This window comes from Crocuta crocuta, unplaced genomic scaffold (genome assembly GCF_008692635.1).
Source record: "Crocuta crocuta isolate KB4526 unplaced genomic scaffold, BGI_CrCroc_1.0 scaffold111, whole genome shotgun sequence".
Taxonomy (NCBI): domain Eukaryota; kingdom Metazoa; phylum Chordata; class Mammalia; order Carnivora; family Hyaenidae; genus Crocuta; species Crocuta crocuta.
The window spans coordinates 2,647,102-2,667,257 of NW_027527611.1; positions in this window are offsets into that span (position 1 = coordinate 2,647,102).

Here is a 20,156-nt window from a genome sequence, read left to right on the forward strand (position 1 = left end):
TTTTTGATTGATTTTTTTTTTTTTTTTTTTTTTTGTTCTTACACATGTCTGGACATCTTTGATTGGATAGTAGACCTTATAAATTTTACCTTTTTGGGTTCTAGATATCTTTGTATGACTATAATGGCTATATTACCAGTTACCTCATCTATTGTATATGTTTCAACTGCCATTAATTTTTTAAACTAAATATTTATGCATGGACTTTTATTTTTGTTTTCTTATTTTTGATTTTTAATTTATATGTTCTGTTATATCTATTGGCATGTTTATCACGGGGATGCCAAACTCCATGTCCCTTATTTTAATACTTTTGCTGCTGATGGGATATTAATCCAATGTGTTGCAGCCTTGAAATACCTGTGCTCCTCAACTTAACATTTATTTTGGCCTCTGAGGTCTGTTATCCTTCAGCTTCTCTGGGAGGTAATGTATGTGAGGGACCCAGTAAGCTTCTGTGCTTAGAAAGCTATGGTACAGAGCTTCTGGCACCAGAATATCAGTGTGGTCAGGGATTCAAACTCCCTGAATTAGGGAAAGCAATATTAGAATGAGACACAACTTAGAACTTCATGAATCAGGTAGAGGGATTAGAAGGAAAGTTTTGAGGAAGAGAATGTCTTAAAACACCCTGACTTCTCCTTTTCTCCACTCATCACTCATGTGGAGCTTCTAAGCTGCTCTGATATTACTTCTGGGTCTCTGTACCAGAGTTCCAGATCTCAGGTGCTACATACACCTGTGTGGGCTGAAAGGAAGAAGTAGATCTCTCACAGCTTGTATCCTGTGCATATGCTTCCCCAGTCATGCCTGGCCAATTCCTTCCCAACACCAAATTTGCCTTCCATCTTGGGCACCTTGACTTTCCACTGCTTTCTTAGCATTTTTCTTGGCATTTCCTCTGAGATTAATTGTGAGGGAAAAAGCCATCAGTCATGGTAGGTGAACCTCTTAGTGGTCATTCGTTAACTTATTAATCAACCCTATCTGTTAACTATGTCTACATCATTGCTTCCAAACTTAGTGGCTTGAAGCAACGGTTATTGATTTTCATGGATCTCTGTGTTGGCTGAGTGTCAGAATCTAATGTAGATGTTTCTGCTCATTTCATCTGGGTTAACTCTTGGGTCTGTGGTCAGGTAAGTGTTGAATGATGTAGGCTGGGTTACATGGGGGTGGATTTCTCTGGGATGCTCTCATCATCCCCTGGGATCATCCAGCTAGCCCAAATGTGTTGTCGTCATGACAAGAGCAGAGATGCAACAGGGAGCAAGTGATCAAGTGCTTTATGGACTCGGACTGAGTCACATCTACTAACATTCCATTGCCTAAAATAAATCACGTGGTTGAGCCTAAAGGGAATTTGTATACCCCCTAGACCACAGTGAGAAGACATTGATATATTACATGGCAAATGGGGTATACTCTGGAATGAATAAACAAATAACTCTATATCCTACATCTATGGACTATTTCCTCAGAATTTATTGAGTGGGATTTGGGATTCTTAATATATTTCATTTTGTTGGATTTTTATTTCTCTACACATTGTAAGAGAATTCATCTTTGTACAGTTTTCTTTGATTCACTTGATTTTCTTTTCTTTCCATCCTCAATAATTAAATTTACATTGTTGGTCCTTTTTGAAAGGTTCAATGATTCCAGAATGAAAAAGTCCAGCATCTTAAAGATGCTCTTTAAAGTTTTACCAGGATATAGATGATGGAAAATCCTAGCCTGTATCTAGAAAACTAGTTACTTTAAGAACAAAAGAGAACCGGGGTGCCTGGGTGGCTCAGTTGGTTAAGAATCCGACTTCAGCTCAGGTCATGATCTCACAGTTTGTAGGTTCGAGCCCCGCGTCGGGCTCTATGCTGACAGCCAGCTCGGAGCCTGGAGCCTGTTTCAGATTCTGTATCTAACTCTCTCTCTGACCCTCCCCTGCTCACGCTGTCTCTCTCTCTCTTTCAAAAAAAAAAAGAATACGGGACTCAGCCAAGGTGAGCCTCACCTGGTTGGTCTGCTCTCAGCTCAGCTAAAAAAAAAAAAGAAAAGAAAAAAGAAAGAAAGAAAAAGAACAAAAGAGAACCAGTATGAGAATAAGTGTCAGATTCATCGTAGAGGTTTTGGACCAGACACTGAAACTTTGTGGCCAATATTTAATTTCTGTGCACAGGTTTGTCACCTACAGATTGACTTTCCCTTGGTAGTAGGTAAAGAGTTTTTTTTCATTGTATTAACAACCTATAGTTCTCGGCTATTGTGGAAAATAGAAAGAGTTTCAAAGGGACACTAACAAAATCAGAATATGATTCAGCCTGTGCTCTGCATACAAAACTGGCCAAAAGTCCAAATTCTACATTAAATGCATCTGCTCAGTCAGAAGAAAATTAAGGTCTACTATATTCCTTGGAATGTCCCTTGATTCAAGCAGAGCCTATCTGACTCCTAGATCTCTTGCAGGAATCACAGCCTTTTCTTAATGAGAGTTTTTGCTTTTTTATCATAAGATGTAGTCCCGGAGTCTCAGGACTCCTCTTACACCTTCTGATACATGTGTGAACCCACCCAAACCATAGTACATTAGGAGATGGACGTGTATGCCGGCAAATATGTTTGCTCATTGGTTGCATTTATTTCCACCCACAACAAATATATGAAGGATGAGTAAACTGTTGCCAAATTCAGAAGAATTTTTATGAAACGCTTCTACTGAAATCCATCCTTTCTAACCTGTCTGGGTGAGCTGAACTGGATAATCTCTAAGAAATACTGCAGCTGCATTTTCATTCCTGGAGGAGAGGTGTCTGCAGCTATTTTCCTCGGTGGGCCCTAGAGAGCAGATGCCTATGTTTCCCCAAGCAATACGTCAACAAACCAATCATCCATGCACAAAAATAAATATTTGGATGGAATCCATAGGACCCAGTCATCCACAGCTCACCTTTTACTCCTGGGACTAAACCAGGCAACAGTGGCTTGTACCAATCGTCTATAGCTGTGTAACAATCCACCCGAAACTGCGTGGCATAAAACAAAACCAGTCGTGCGTTTCCGTGACCTTGCATGATCACACGATGGCTTAGGAGGCGGTTCTCACTTGGTTTCTCTTGAGGTCGTGTTGAGAAGGTGGCTGAGCTAAAGTCATCATAAAGTCCTTCCCACTGGCCTGTGGCTGTGACCGTAGCTGAAACATTTGTCTGGAATGCCACCACGGCCCTGCCTTGTGGTCTGGCCTTCCTCACACTGTGGGGACACAAAGGTCGCAGTGGAGAGTGCAGGAGCTGAGTGGCCTCATCGAGCTTTGGACATCACACAGAGGCATGTCCATGATCTTCACATTCTTCAAGGCAGTCACAAATCCCCTCCACGTTCAGAGAGAAGGCATGTAAACTCCTCCTCTTGGTGGGAGAAGTGTCAAAAGAAATTGTGTGTGTGTTTAAAACCAACACATGATTATTTCCTGCTCTTAAATGCAGAGTAGGACCGGGGCATTTAAGATTAAAACACAGTCATTCCATTGCTTGCCTGTCCCAGCTCAGGGCATATGTCATTTTCTCTTACAGTTTTCTCACATGGATGGATACCATCATTTGCCCAGTGATTGGATACTAAAATGGAATGATCTCTTCTGCCAGCTTTTATGCTGCTTTACATAACTTGCACTATCCCATCTCCCATTAAGTGTTCTGGTTAATTATCAGTGCCTACTTGTTGGGAATAAATGAATGGTGAGGGATGTGAGGCCAACAGGCAGTAAAGGTATTTTGAGCTCCATATTAAATATAGCATTAGAGATCCTCACGTTATCACTTGACTGCTCCTGTGGTGAAATTATTAGGAAATTGTTTCCCCCAAACAGCATTTTAATGACAAAGATGAAAATTATACAATTTGCTTTAGTCATTATTTTTTCCTCAAGGTTAATGCATTTGTCACATCATATTAAATACCCATATTAACCATTAGAACACTTCATAATATAAGCATGGATGTCTCTATGCAACTAATAAAAAGAACAAATTAGAACCGTCATCACTATTATTCTCACATTTGTGAATAATAATAATAGGATGTGCCAGGGGTTTTTTTATTCATAGGACAAGTGAAGCTCTATTTCTGTGATTCACCTTATTTAGTCTTTTAGGTGTTCAACAGAATCTGGGAGTGTGTGGGAAAAGCAGTGACGGTGTGCTCAAACTCTGGATTTTACCCTGTAGCATTTAAACCAAGGATCTTTGTGGTGAAGTGTAATTGTTTCACAGGAGAAAATAATTAACTCACTTTTAAATTGTGGGGTAGTTCCCAGAGTTGGAACCTGAGTATTACTTGATAGGACTGTGGGTCGATAGAACACGCACTGTGTGATACTTCTCTCAGTGTTTGAGCCAACAATGGGCTCTGGTCTACTACTTCCAGATTCCTCGAATTTAAACTGCTCGGGTTGATGCCTGCTTTGGATAATCTCTGAGGTCCTTGCTTAGAGGGAAAAATTATCTAGAATTTCAGGGTCAGCACCCCATCCGCATTCTCTGTGACCAATAGTTTAAGTGGATCTCTTAGGTGGTAGCCTAACAGAAAAGAATTTCCAGAGCATCCAACTTCCTTGGTTTGACTTTCCCTGCTCCCGTAGAAATCTGAATTTGAGTGAAGATTACCACAAACACGTGAGTTGTAAAATGTAGCACAAAAACTAAAAATCATGGAAAGAAAAAATAATAATAATCCATGTTGTCCACTAAAGAAATCATCCCAATCTTATCAGTTTCCTGGGTGGAGGGTACAGGTGAAATTGTCAGATTGATGTCACATATTTTAAAGGGATAACTCTTAGAGTTTAGAACTATGTTTGGAATTGTTCCCTAGCCAACCTGACACGCACCACTGTAATAGTGACCACCCCAGATTATAGAAATCACAGATATAAATCACAGATGCTGAGCCTACATCAGACGGGTTGACATCCAATGCCTCCTCTTATTATTGGAGCAAAGCCTGGCCACCAAATCAAAATATTTGATGGTTTTCAAGAGGTAACTTGGGTATCAACCCGCTCCCATGTTTATCTCTGGATTCCCTCAAATCCACCTACCTCCAAGCTCTCAGCTTCTGGCTCCACAGAAGACTCTCAAATATGGATGCCAGGATTTCATCTCTGAGCACTGCTGGGTTTTTTTACTTCCCTGTGGGGAAAGACCCCACAGAGCTCTAACGGGTCTGGTAGTGAAGAACGTTTAATTCTGGTGACCAGGGCAGCCAGGAAGGCCCATAAAGCCTCCTAGAAAAACACCTACATTTACACCTAATCACAAGATAGGTGTGGCATCTGTCTCCTCACCGGGGCTGAGATTCTGGGAATGCACCCTGAAGACTGAGGGTTTAATGTGCTTTGGATTGAATTTTGACGTGTGAGACATAGAAAACCCAAGAATCAGGCAAAGATATTTCTCTCCCTTTCTTCTCCAGATGGATACTTTTGAGTAACTATGCCCTCTCTCTCTGCCCTGAAAGATGCCCCACATGCTATGACTAGCTTTGTTTCTTTCCTGACTCCTCCTTTTCCTGAAATCTGAGCACCTAGGAATTCCTCCAAAGTGCCCTGAGGCTTTGTTTCCTCAAGATGCTGGCCTACATGCATCTGCCACACCAAAAGAATATCGAAACTGAATTTCTGCTTCAAGTTTATTTATATTTATCATCTATGATACAGTCATTGGATTTTTCCTCAAAATATCTACAAACTGTTTAGTGGAATGCCCTGCAAATCCTGTCGTGGCCGGGCGAACCTGCCGGACTCATTCCCTCCATAGCTGATACCACCCAGGTCATGGCCAGCGTGACTTCTGGGCACCCGGGGCTTCCTGCTGATGAGGTTCTGCTCCATCCAATGACAATGAGGTACTTTTGTTGCATTTTTAATTTTTCACTTTTTGCTGACTATTCTAGAAGCAAAGATTAGACTCATCTATTGTGATCAGAAAGCCATTTTTGCTGCAGATTCTGAGATAAGAAGCAGGGGAAATATTAATGGTAAAGAAGTAGGGGAAAGTCAAGGGCAATTCCTGAATGGAGTCCAAAATTAAGCACTCAGAAACCCATATTATCATAAGACGATGTGAGACGCTCCTATTCTAATGACGGATTCTTGGCTTCTTTTTATTTCATTAGAAACGTTAACATTTGTTTATGGATTCATGACACTGAGCATTTGAAAGACAATTGTCCAACTGATGGAAACCAGCTCACAACCAAAAAAGTTTACTTAATACACTATTGAATTCTGTTACTGCTTGGAGAATGGACTTTATGTCGTAAAGAGGAGCAAATCAAAATGTAACAGCTTACAAATATCATATGTTTGCACGTATAGGAGGATTAGGAGGAACTTGACGGAGGGAAAAAGGAGGGGGGAAGGGGGGGGGGGGGGGGGATGGGCATGGAGGAGGGCACTTGTGGGGATGAGCACTGAGTGTTATGTGGAAACTAATTTGACAATAAACTATTTGTAAAAAAAAAAAAAAAGTAACAGCTTACAAACACTCAAGCCCTGTACGTGCTGGTTTTGTTTTGGCACATAGAATAGATGAACACAGGTCCAGAGAGAATGATTCAGATTCAAGAAGCTGACAACATAGGACACACTGTGCTGAGAGCATCCACANTCTCCAAATAAATGAAAAAACTTTTAAAAATATATATCTGTAGCATTGACACAAATATTAACAATAATGAATGAAGAAATATACAAGCAATGTAATAGTAATAGGACACATCAATATTCCATTTTCAACAGTGGATAAACCAGGTTCAGAGACAATCAATAATAAAAGAACTGACTTAAATAACATCATAGACCAAATGTCCCTAACAGACATATTCAGAACACTCCACCTAACAGCAGCAGATCACAGATTCTTCTCAAACTTACATGGAACATTCTCCAGGATCGATCACATATTCCACAAAATAAGTCTTAACAAATTTAAGGAGACTAAACTTATACCAAATATCTTTCTCCAAAACCAATGGTATGAAACTAGACATCAGAGCAAAAACAAAACAAAACTAAAAAACAAGTAAACAAAAAACAAATACCCTGATTTTAAAAATGGGCAAAGGACTTGAACAGACATTCCTCCAAAGACAGACAAATGGCCAACAGATACATGAAAAGATGCTTGACATCATTAGTTACCAGGGAAAGGCAAATCAAACCCACGGTGAGATATCACTTCACACCTGTTAGGAGAGCTATTACTGAAAACCCTAAAGGTAACAAGAGTTGGCGAGGTTGTGGAGAAATTGGAACCATTGTACACTGCTGGTAGGAATGGACAATGAAATAGCCGCTGTGAAAAACAGTACTGATACTCCTCAACAAAATTGAAGACAGAGCTTGCATGTGATCCAGCATTCCCAATCCTAGGTATATATCCTAAATTATTGAAATCAGACTCTCAAGACATATTTGTACCCCAAGGTTTACTACAGCATTATTCACAAGAGCCAAAATATGGAAACAACGTGAGCATCCACTGACCGATGAATGGATAAAAGAAATGTGCCACGCTAACCCCATGCAACAGCACGGATGAACTTGGAGGCAATCATGTTCTGTTAAATAAGCCAGTCGCAGAAGGTTCCTCTTATTTGCTGTATCTAAAATAGAGTCACAGAAGCAGAGATTGTGAGGGGGGGGAGGGAAACAGAGTTTTTATGGAAAGGGTTAAAATGTCAGCTATGCTAGATGAACAATTTCTAGATATCTGCTCCACAACATAGCACCTGTGGTGAAGAATACAGCATTGTGTGCTTCAGAAAGCATTAAGAGGGCATCATGATGTGTAGACACCATGATACATATTCTAAAAAAGAGATGGGGAGGTACAAGGACACAGGGAGACGTTGAATACGTCTGTGACCTTGCTTGTGGCGGTAGAATCATAGGTATGCATACGTCTAAACTCCTCACACCACACACATTAAATATATACAGCCTGGATAAGGCTGTCAGAAATGAATGCCATTGTGAATGATATTGTTTTATTATAATTGTGTTTGCAGGATTTTAGGACATAGGATTGCATTTGGTCTTCGTATACTAATTTTGTATCCTAAACCTTGCTAAACTCATTCATAATATTTGTATACTACTTTCTAGATGTCGTATGATTTTCTATAAATACAATATGTTATCTGTAGGATAAAGAGTTTTACTTCTTCCTTTACAATATCTATGCTTTGATTTTCTTTTCATGCCTGATCACACTGGCTAGAACTGCCATTACAACGCTAAATAGAACTAGTGAGAGTAGGGGCACCTGGGTGGCTTAGTTGGTTAATAAGCGTCCAGCTTTTGCTTAGGTCATGATCTCGCAGTTCATGGGTTCGAGCCCCGCATTGGGCTCTGTGCTGACTGCCAGCTCAGAGCCTGGAGCCTATTTCAGAGTCTGTGTCTCCCTCTCTCTCTGACCCTCCCCTGCTCACACTGTCTCTCTCTCTCCTAGAAATAAAAATAAATAAATAAAAATATTTAAAAAAAAAAGAAGTAGTGAGAGTAGACATCTTGCCTGGTGTTATTTGTGGAAAAGCATTCAATAGGTCAATATTAAGCATGGATTTTCCTACAGAGCAGGAGTTCAACCCTTCAATGTTGATATGCTTTTCCCTGGGCCTAATTATATAACAAGAAAACCCGTAGGTCTTTGCTCAATGTAGTCTTCCATTCTGGTGGGATTCTCCCATTCCATTCTGGTGATGTCTCCCAGACAGTCTACTCCGAACAAAGGAAGGCCAGTTATGCTTCTGTGAAGAACTGCGACGGCACGGAGAACTTCATTTGCTTATTTCTCTCTTCATCACATTCAAGTCCCTATCTTATTGTTGATTAAGTCAATCAAATCCACTTAAACCGTGTCCCCCCAAAAGCGTTCCTTTTAATCCTCCGGCCCAGGCTTCGTGTCCAGCCTAGTTCACAGGTCCTACCACAATACATCCTATAGCCAACAACAAAAGAATGAAACACTCTTCTAAGTTTTCCTTCATTAAAACAAATATCAACTATTAGACAAACATCAAGGCATTGACTTAAAATGTGCCTGGTTATATTCTCTTTCAAATTTACATTCATAAATTGATCTAACATATTTTTAATAGTGCCCAGGGAACCAATATCTTCAAAATGCTTCCTTATGCAGAATTATTTGTTTTAATTCTCTATGTTGGGATAAAAAGAACACTTGCGTATTCCTGTAGGACTCCTTTATTGAAGTTTTTTTTTTTTTTTTTTAAATTTTGAGATAAAGAGAGAGCATGAGCAGGAGAGAGGCAGAGAGGGAGGGAGAGAGAATCCCAAGCAGGCTCTGCACCAGTGCAGAGCCCTATGTGAGGCTCAAATTCACAAACTGCGAGAGCATGACCTGAGCCAAAACCAAGAGTCTGTCACATAACCACTGAGCCACCCAGGCGTCCTCTGGTAAGACACTTTGAAGGCACTAGCTCTATCAGAGCCCTCTGCCAAAACACAAAGGCTGTGTTGTGTTGCTATATGTGCACTGGTCCTATGGTCCTCAGTGTATCTTTAAGGGCACACACACTCTGTGGCCGCCGGCCGGAGTAGAATCATGCTGTCTACAGGGAACTGCTTTGTTTTTGTGGCTCTACAATCACTCCCACTTGCTCCAACTTCATTTTCTTAACTTTCTTCCTTCCCTCTTCTCTCTCTCTCTTTGTCTAGCTTTATTAAGAAATAATTGACCTTGGGGGGCACCTGGGTGGCTTAGTCGGTTAAGCGTCCGACTTTCGCTTAGGTCATTATCTCGAGGTTCGTGGGTTCGAGCCCCGTGTCGGGCTCTGTGCTGACTGCCAGCTCAGAGCCCGGGGCCTGTTTCAGAATATGTGACTCCCTCTCTCTCTGACCCTCCCCTGCTCATGCTCTCTCTCTCTCTCTCTCTCTCCTAGAAATAAATGAAAATTAAAAAAAAAAAGAAATAATTGGCCTTGGGGTGCCTGGATGGCTCAGTTGGTTAAGCATCCAACTTCAGCTCAGGTCATGATCTCAGAGTTCGCGCGTTTGAGCCCCACGTCAGGCTCTGTGCTGACAGCTCAGAGCCTGGAGCCTGCTTGGAGTCTATATCCCTTCTTCTCTCTGCCCCTCCCCTGCTTGTGTTGTCCCTCTGTCTCTGTCTTTCTCTCTCTCTCTCTCAAAAACAAATAAACATTAAAAAATTTTTAAAAATTGACCTATAACATTGCATATGTTTAGCATGTACAGCTCAGCAGTTTGATACATCAAACTAAAAAGCTTCTGCACAGCAAGTAAAGCCATTGACAAAATGAAAAGTCTACCAAGTAAATGAGAGAAAACATTTGCAGATCTTATATATGATAAGGGTTTAATATCCAAACTATATAAAGAACCCAAAAGAATCANCACACACACACAAATAATTCAATTAAAAAGTGGGCGATGCCCTAAATGGGCATTTTCTTCAAAGAAGCTATTCAAATGGCCAGGAGGTACATGAAACGACCCTCAGCCCATCATCATGAAATAAAGTTCAAAGCCACACTGAGGTACCAGCTCACACCTGCGGGAATGACTATTACAAAAAAGACAAGAGACCACAAAGGCTGGCGAGGATGTGGAGAAAAGCGGCCCCTCGTGTCCTGTTGACGGGAGTGTAAACTGGTGCAGCTGCTCTGGAAAACAGGATGGGGGGTCCTCAAAAAATTAAAAATAGAACTACCACATGATCTAGAAATCCCGTGCCTTGGTACACGTCCTAATGAAGCAAAAGCACTCCCCTGAAGAGATATCTGCACCCCCATGTTCAAAGCGGGATTATTGGCAACAGTCAACACAGGGAAACAGGCGATGTGTCCACTGACAGATGACTGGATGAAGAACATATGCCCTGCTCTCCACACTTCCCAGCAGCCGTCTGAGCCCTTTTCTCCTGACAGCGCCCATACGGGTTTTCTGATTGCTCTAAATCTTTGTTCCTTTTCCTCACTGATTTCAAGAGCAATCTAAATGTGATATTTTGTCTGTACTTGTCTATTTATAACTGACATGTTTCAAGTGCTAAAGCATATTACTATTTTGAATATATTTTAGATGCCTGGTAAATTTACGTGAGTTTTCAAAGAAGTCTTATCGTTATATGAATATTTGAATTGCACATGGCCCATCACCCTTTCACTGTAATGATCTAAGAAAATACTCCAAAATGGAAAATTGGTAGTAAGAAAGAATTCCAGCATCATATCCATCACCTTGGCATAGTTTTGAAAAATGCCAAGATGAATGTTCAGTCTTCAGGTGTGAAAGCAAGATGGGGATGAGCTGTGGAAAAATGGAAACAGCCATTCCACATGTTGTGTGGACTTGGAAGGCATTTTGATTTATGCAGCACTGTTTAAAGAAAAAAAAAATCATTCAGCAAATACAGAGTAACCGACAAGAAACACTTCTGTTTTCCTGTGCTGCAATGGAGATCGACTTATTCATGTGGAAACCCAAGTTAGATAAAACATGCTATTTCTCCAGAGAGGTGAGAAGAAAGGATTGCTTTGTAAACTCTCAGACAGGAATTATTTATTCTCAAGGACCAGACCTGAGCATGTTGGCTTGAATAAAATTCAGTGTTTTATAAAATGTGTCTTTCTTTGTTGTTATAGATACATAATTAAAATTGAAGCCACTATTTTTTTTTCCTTCACTGTAGGGATACTCAGTTTCTTATGAGGTCTCAGAATGTTCTATGCTTGCGACATGTTCTTACGCTGAATTGCTGAATCCAGAAAACTCAGGAGGGTAAGAAATAACAAAAATTTCCCTTGAGGATGAACTGACAAGAAGGAAACTGGTTCACTTACTGACTTTGATAGATGGATTCCTCTTTGTAATATTCTCAGGCCATATTCTGCATACATAGAGGGATACCCTGATCTATTCTGAGCTGTAGAAGGAGTAGAGAAGCCGTGAAGGATTGAAGGGCCAGAAATAAAGCGGAGGGGACTGCCAGCTCACTTTATCGTGTGAGAGCCCTTCCATGCATAATCTGAAGGATACTGCTCATTGCATTTGCCAGACACAGCTTGTGGGTAAATGGAGGCTGGGCGCAAATGTCCTGAATGAGATTTCCGGGATTGCCCTAGGGGTAGAGTTTCCTGACATAGCCCTGCAGCACTGAACCAAACCAGAAGGGAAGAGGAAGTTCCAGGCAGGCAAACAAGCCAAACAAAATGGGATCCTGAGAGGTTCCTCAGGAGAGAATGAGCAGGAGTGGCAGGTGTGGGGACAACTCAGCAGGGTATAAAAACCGAGTCATTTCTTATGCTTTCTCATAGGTTTCCTCACCTTCCTGCCATTCTGTCTCCATCTATTGTTTGATCCCCACTCTCTTAGACCAGACATCCTAAATATCACAGAAAAATGTGTAGGAAGTTAGATTTCCAGCAAATGACCCAAATCTGGTTTGCTGTAAGTAATGCAACCTGATGTGTTAGGAAAATCTGTGGAACTATTTCAAATTCCTCTTCATCTTGGGGGTGGGTGAGGATTGTGATATCAGGGAAGCAGATGTGCTATTGAACCACAAAAACCAAGGTGTCATTGGGGCCGTGGTTCTAACAGCTGTGCAGAATGTCACCTCCCGTCACTGATTCTGTGGTCATCTATAAAGAACGTAAGAGCACACCCTCTGGCAGGTCTGTCGGAGGATTGACACTGGAGCGCGTGTAGAGTGTGCACTGTATGGTCGGTAGCAGGCACATTCCTCACCCCCGCTCACACTCTCCCGTCTAGTCTGTCCGCAGGAGCACACATGTGAGAACCGGCCTTAAATACATCTGTCCAGCCTCAGGGAACACATCAGAAGCTTGACCTCTCTCGGGGACAAAATGCTGGTATAAATATGAAAGGAGTAAACTTAAGTGGAGAGAGCTTCCCAATACTGGGAGAATTTCAACAGACATCTGATTCATTAGGCAAGAATGTGACTTTGGATGATCCATTGATTCAGATGAATTCACAATTCCATTTCATCTTCCATCCTATAGTCTATTTGTTTTGTGTGTGTGTGTGTGTGTGTGTGTGTGTGTGTTTTGGTGGTGGTGGTAAAATACATTGGTACAAACATTGTAAGTATGGTATATGCATGGGTGTGAACATGTATAGCTAGGTGCAATATAGACACAGGTACATGTAATTTGTAAAAGTGGAGGGGTGAGAGTGTATGTGTGCGTGCACACATGTACATATGTGTGAACATTTGCACGAGGCGATACTAGGTGTGGGGAGAGTTCAAATATGGAAGCAGACCTGTGTAAATAATACTCTGCTCATACTTCACCTTGAATGTATCATTTAACATCTTCTGCCAAGTGAGGAAAATACCACCTGCCCTGCTATCTTCACAAAGAAGACAGCAAGGAGGAATTACAAAAACACTCTCACACCCATTATCTCTTTTAATTGTAGCAGCCATGACAGTGTTGACATGATAAATGTGAAAATTACCCTTGAAACCTTAAAACAATGTAAAAATATTATATCTAGAAATAACTATTTGACTTTAAGGGTTGACTTATGATTAACGTGTTTATTATTTTCCTCTAATAGGAATGGCAGGTGAAAGCAACAAAGTATCATATCCTAGAACCAGTGAAGATTTTCCACCTATCACTAAATGAATTAATTAACTGTCACCCAGCTGTTCATCAGCTCAGACTTAACAAGCAAAATCTGAAGACCTGACGAGAAGTATGTGTCTGTGCGCATGTGTACGTGTTTGTGTGTCTAATTTTCTCACACTGGTTTTCATACTCTTCCAACCCACAAAAAATTATCTATTGTTATTCAGAACAAACCTGCCTTCTTGTTTGGCAAGATTGCCTCCCTAAATGTCAAGCCTATTAATTTTATATTATATTTTCTGTCTTGTAGTGTGGCGTGTTGTCTCTGGAAATTAGCATCCTCTTCTCTGTTTTTGTGAGACAAATTCTTCTCCCCCAAACATGCGTTAACTCTTGTTACTGAAATTCATTGCCAGAGAAAACATTGTGATATTTCAATATCTATGTGAACTATATACACTATCTTCATTTTAGTATATATTTTGTAATTATTCATATTCCTTAATCTTGTTAAATATCTCTAAAATATTGACATAAGATCACTTTCATTCTAGATAAGAAGTTCCCAATTCAGCATTAGAATAATATGGGAAACTTTATATTACTTTATTATTTATTTATTTATCTACCTTTCATTTATTTGTTTATTTATTTATAGTTTTATTTAAATTCCAGTTAATTAACATACAGTATTATATTAGTTTTAGGTGTACAATTTAGTGGTTCACCACTTCCCTACATCACTCTGTGCTCATCACAAGTGCCCTCCAAATCCTTATCACCTCTTTCCATTCCCCCCACCCACCTCCCCTCTGATGACCATTGGTTTGTTCTCTATAGTTAAGAGTCTTGGGGCCCTTGGGTGGCTCAATCGGTTAAGCGCCTGACTTCGGCTCAGGTCATGATCTCGCGGTTCATGGGTTCAAGCCCCACATCGGGCTCTGTGCTGATAGCTAGCTCAGAGCCGGGAGACTGTTTCAGATTCTGTATCTTCCTCTCTCTCTGCCCCTCCCCGGCTCATGCTCTAATCTCTCTCTGTCTGTCAAGAGTAAATACCATTTAAAAAACAGTTTTAAAAAAAGAGATTGTTTCATGGTGTTCATCCCTCTCTTCTTTCCCCTTGTTCATTTGTTTTGTTTCTTAAATTCCACATATGAGTGAAATCATATGGTATCTCTCTTTCTCTGACTTACTTCACTTAACATAATACCTTCTAGCTCTATTCATGTAAATGCAAATGGCAAGACTTCATTCTTTTGTTTGCTCAGCAATATTTCAATGTGTGTGTGTGTATGTGTGTGTGTGTATGTATGTGTGTGTGTATTTCATCTACTTTATCCATTTATCAGTCAATGGACATTTGGGCTGTTTCCATAGTTTGACTATTGTTAATAATGCTGCTGTAAATACCAGGGTGCTTGTATCCTGTTGAATTAATATTTTTGTATCCATTGGGTAAGCTCCTAGCAGTGCTATTGCTGGGCCATAGGGTAGTTCTATTTCTAACTTTTTGAGGAAACTCCAGACTGTTTTCCATGATGCCTGCACCAGTTTGCACTCCCACAAACAGTGCAAGAGGGTTCCCCTTTCTCGACATTCTCACTGATATCTGTTGTTTCCTGTGTTGTTGATTTTAGCCATCCTGACAGGTGTGAGGCAATATCTCACTGTAGTTTGGGTTTGCATTTCCCTGATGACCTTTGTTGATGAGCATCTTTCCGTGTGTCTGTGGACATCTGTAGTCTTCTTTGGAAAAAGGTATATTGATGTCTTCTGCCCGTTTTTAATTGGATTATTATTCATTTGGATGGTTGGTGAGTTTTATAAGTTCTTTATATATTTTGGATACTAATCCTTTATGAGATATGTCATTTACAAATATCTTCTCCTATTCCATAGGTTTGCTTATAGTTTTGTTGATTGCTTCCTTCACCATGCAGAAGCTTTTTATTTTTATGGAGTCCCAATAGTTTATTTTTGTTTTTATTTCCCTTTCCTGAAGGGACATAACTAAAAAAAGTTACTAAAACCCATGTCATAAATGTTACTACCTGTGCGCTCCTCTGCTATCTGGGAAACTTTAAACAATACTACAGCCTGGTTCCACTGCAGACAAAAGAAATCACAATCTCCAGAATATGGGATGTGAGGACCTATTACTAATACGTTCTATTAGATCCATGAGAGGATTCAAGTGTTCAGCAAGACTATCATGAGCGGCTCCAGAGTGATGTTATGTTAGCAAACTCATCACAATGTCCTCAACCAAGCCAGCACTCAGTGAATACTGGCAGTAAAGATAAATGAATGAAATCGCAGACATATATTGTTTACTGGGCCCCATCCTTAAGTGCTGTGGCTATTTTGTCTAGCATCCTCAGGTGCCTACTTAATCAACACCAACGCTACTTCATTTACTGCAGACCATTCAAGATGAAACATCCTCCACAATTCACATCTTCTGACCATAGCGGGGCTTTCCCAGTGCAGTCCTCAAATCAGTAACGTCGCTGCCAGGACGTACTTCCATCTTCCTCAGCTGCTCTCAGGGTGCGGGGCTAGGAGGGGCTCTCGAACCCCAGGGACGCCTCTCGGAACTGCTGCACACAACCAGACTGGAATTCTCCTTGTGAACTGTCCATGATTTTGAGAAACCGTGGCTATGTTTATCACGGCTCCCCTTTTAAGTCTGCTTATGAACTCAAACGCTGTTTATTTCGGATCGAAACGCCTTTGTTCAGGCCTCCCATCCCTTTCTTCCTCCTCTTGGAAACACTCAGCTTCTTACATCTGTGATTTAACCACGACGCATATCAGAATCACCTTAGAATGACTCAGAATCCATATGCCTGATATTATTCCTGGAGAGTCTGACAAAAACTCTGCAGATGGAGTATAAATATAGATTATTACTTTCAGAAATACACCTTGGTGGGTCGGTTTTGCATTCCCATGTAATATTTCTTGCCACAAATATACGTCAAGAGTAGATATCTGAAGCACGCATGTTCGAAGTGAGAGCCAGACAATCCATCTTCATGCACATCACGTTGGTATATAAGATACATTCCAATTTTACTAAAACAACAGACAGAATGTGATCCTAATTTTTAAAGAAAGAATAACATAATTTATACACCTATGAATATGCAGATACTACATATTGCAATCAAATGGGCAATTATGGCTTTTGTGTATGAAAGAATTTTCTAAAAAGCCTAAATAAAGTCTGTAAAGAATTTGGTATTTTAATAAATATTATAGCCACATAAGTTGCATATGAAGCAAAAATACAAAGTTTTATAAATGTCTTATAAAAGTTTCAGTATATTCTTCGTTTTTACAGCCTGGATTTCAGAGTAAATCATCATCCATCCCCAAAACCTGAGAGCTAAAAATCAGTAGTGGAATACAGCTGGGACTTTTCATCACAGTTACTCATTGAATTATGAGTCACCATTCACTGAACTATCATTGCCTGAAAATAACAAATCACCCCATCACAGTGGGACTGCTCTTATGAAATCTCCACTTCCAGTCTTTTTATGCCAAAGGTATTCTTAGAGTCCCCCGTTTACAAAGTAATCCAATGTCTTGATTGAATAATGTTTGCTATTATTAAAATAATTATCTACGACAATGTTTGCTATGATTCATTGGATTTGCACTGTGAATAACAGATTACTCGATTTGACATTAAGCCAACATAACATAATAACCATTTCTCCTTTTACAGAATGTGTCAAGGACCAGAATCTCCAGTTTCTCCCCACTGCCCCTCACCTCCTTCCAGACATTCAGACTTGACCCCACTTCACTGCTCTGATTGAGTCAACAACAGGCCTGATCTAGAAATAGGCAAAGTGAGCTGGCTACCCAGGTTCTGAGATTTGACGACAGCACAAAGATCAAGCACTTGATAACTTTAAGGTCTTCTAGACTGAAGGAGACAGGTAAGTAATGCAGATACCTGACATACACAAGCCATGACAAGGGGAAGGAAAGGGGCAGAGTACTTAACTGGGTGAGGTGAGATTTGAGTTTGAAATTCCAGATGAGAAATGAAGGAAATGGGCAAACAACGATGCTCTCTTGCACTAACTCAGCTGCTGCAGACAGAAAGTGCTCCTTGAGGGAACACCTTACCTGGAGGTCACCCAAACTTCCACTGAGATGCCCAAGGCTCATGTCAACAACACAAGCCCTGAGGCTCCCGGCAGATGCTGGGTCTCCAAGCCAACACACCTGCTAGTCGATGCTTCAGAAGAGCATGCCAAACCAGCCCGGGCAGCTTCCGCCGCTGGCCCCCTTATGCTGTGTCATTCAGGTCAAGCGAGGCCAAGAAGTCCCAGCTATCTGCTGCATCCATGAGCTCTGGAGTTTTCATCCCACACCCTGATTCAAAACATTCCCAAGCCTACCATTTAAGTACCTCTAAAAGAATTGTATGACGTTTGATCACGCTGAATGGACACACCCCCTCCCTTCCCACATGGTATTAGAAACTGACTCCATTTATTCAACTCTGGAGTCCTACAGAGCTGGGTGTGAATCTTCCTTCTGCTACACCGTATTATCTCCAAGCTTCAGGCTTTTCCTCATAAAACAATGAAATGATGACACCTGGATTTCAGGTTTGTGGCAGAAAGTTTATATGCGTATATACAAACTGAATAGTTCTGGGCATATGCAAATATCTAAGTTTTTAATTCAACAAATAAAAAATAGTAAAAAAGTCTTAATTTAATTGTGATGCCTCCATTTAAGGCACCTTATAAGTAACATACACAATGAAATGGACAGACTGCTAATCCCCATAGTGCCAAAATAACTGTTCTATGCCACCTTGCTTTAAGGATATGGTTCGTATGTTTTTAAACTCCCATTTCCTATGCAATAATAGACTTTTTCAAACTTATCTATACGTTGGAAAATTATTTGGGAGATTGGCTAAAATATTGAAATACTAAATCATTCGGGCAGTAATCGACATATGGAACTATGAAATCACCATGAAAACTGTCAGAAGAAAAGGTTCACGTGACAGCGCCAGCCACCACGCTCTCTCGCTGATCCAAAGAGAGGCTTCCAAAGCTAAGATGGGGACTTGGCAACAGAATTTTTTACACTATTGAAAAAAAAAACATGCTTTCTAATGTGCCTGCCTAACCTCTAGCTCTCCACCGTGTTCTTTGATGCAGGTTGGAGGTTTTGGGGTTGATTACAAATTAATAAAATAAGTCATGAGAACTCACTGTAGACTTGAATTGTTGTATTTAATATCTGTTGCACTTCTAAAATCAGGCCCTAAATGTAGGAAAAGGACATGGGTTTCTTTTGCTGTCTGTGTGCTTATCACAAAATGTTAAATTGCCAGGTTACGTTGTTACATGCTCATGTGTGTGGGTGTGTGTGTGTGTGCGCGCGCGCGTGTGTGTGTGAGTAGAACTACTCACCTCATCCCCGTCTATAAGTGATGGCCAACATTGTCAATACATTTCATTACTTTGAGGTGGCAGGATGGATCCTGCTTAGACACTGCCCTGTGACAAATGTGTTAACAGTTGAGATGCACCCACCTGCTAAGCTCAAAGTTTCTTGAATTTCTGTGAATCTGCATTAGGGAGAGGATGAGGGTCACATCACATGTCAGCATCAGGCACAGTTCTGTAGCTCCAGGGTTTGGGGGTTTCCGAGTGACAAGGTGTGACAAGGGGAACACATTACGTGCTTTTTGTTCTAAGGGCGGTCCTTTCTTCTGACTTTCTCTCTCTCTCTCAGCCATCATCTGCTTCCTATTCTCTCTCCTGTTGATGATAAAGATTGCCTAAGTGGGGCCCAGGGCACCCCCAGCAGGTGCTGTGCCTCACAGCCTGTGCAGGGAGAAACAGAGGCCAGATGTGCGGGCGGGAGGCCCACAGAGGAGAGGACCGGCCCGCTCTGCAGACTCGTCAAGGCCAGACACAGGCTTGCTCAGAGACCACAGGATGATCCAACCAGCTCATCATGGATCTTGTTCTTGACCAGAGCCTCCCCTTAATATCTGAGGTTTCTTTGATGGCTCATAAACCAATAAGGAAAAGGAGATAAGATAAAACGGCTGTTCATTGTGGAACAAATTACATATAACCCAGTATACATCTGGTATGTCTGGTATTAACTGCTAGGACCCACCCTCCCCCTCCTCATCAGTCAATGCCTTGCTGAAATCCTCAGCAGCCTCTACCAGGAGACTCTCTTCTTCCATTGGCTTATTCAATGCCTCACACTGGACTAATGCAGGTCTCAAAATTGACCATTTTGTTCCACATTGTCCTATTTCCCAGGTTGGAGGGCATTGAGCTCACAAAAAAGCAAGCATGGACAAGGTCATATTCCTGAATCCCTCAGTCAATGATCATGTGGCATGGAGTGGAATCAGACCCTCCCTAGGTGGCCACCCAAAGGTCCATTAAGCACCTGAGCTACAGTGCGTGTGTTTGTAGAGTGACGGAGTTGGAATTATATGTTCTCAT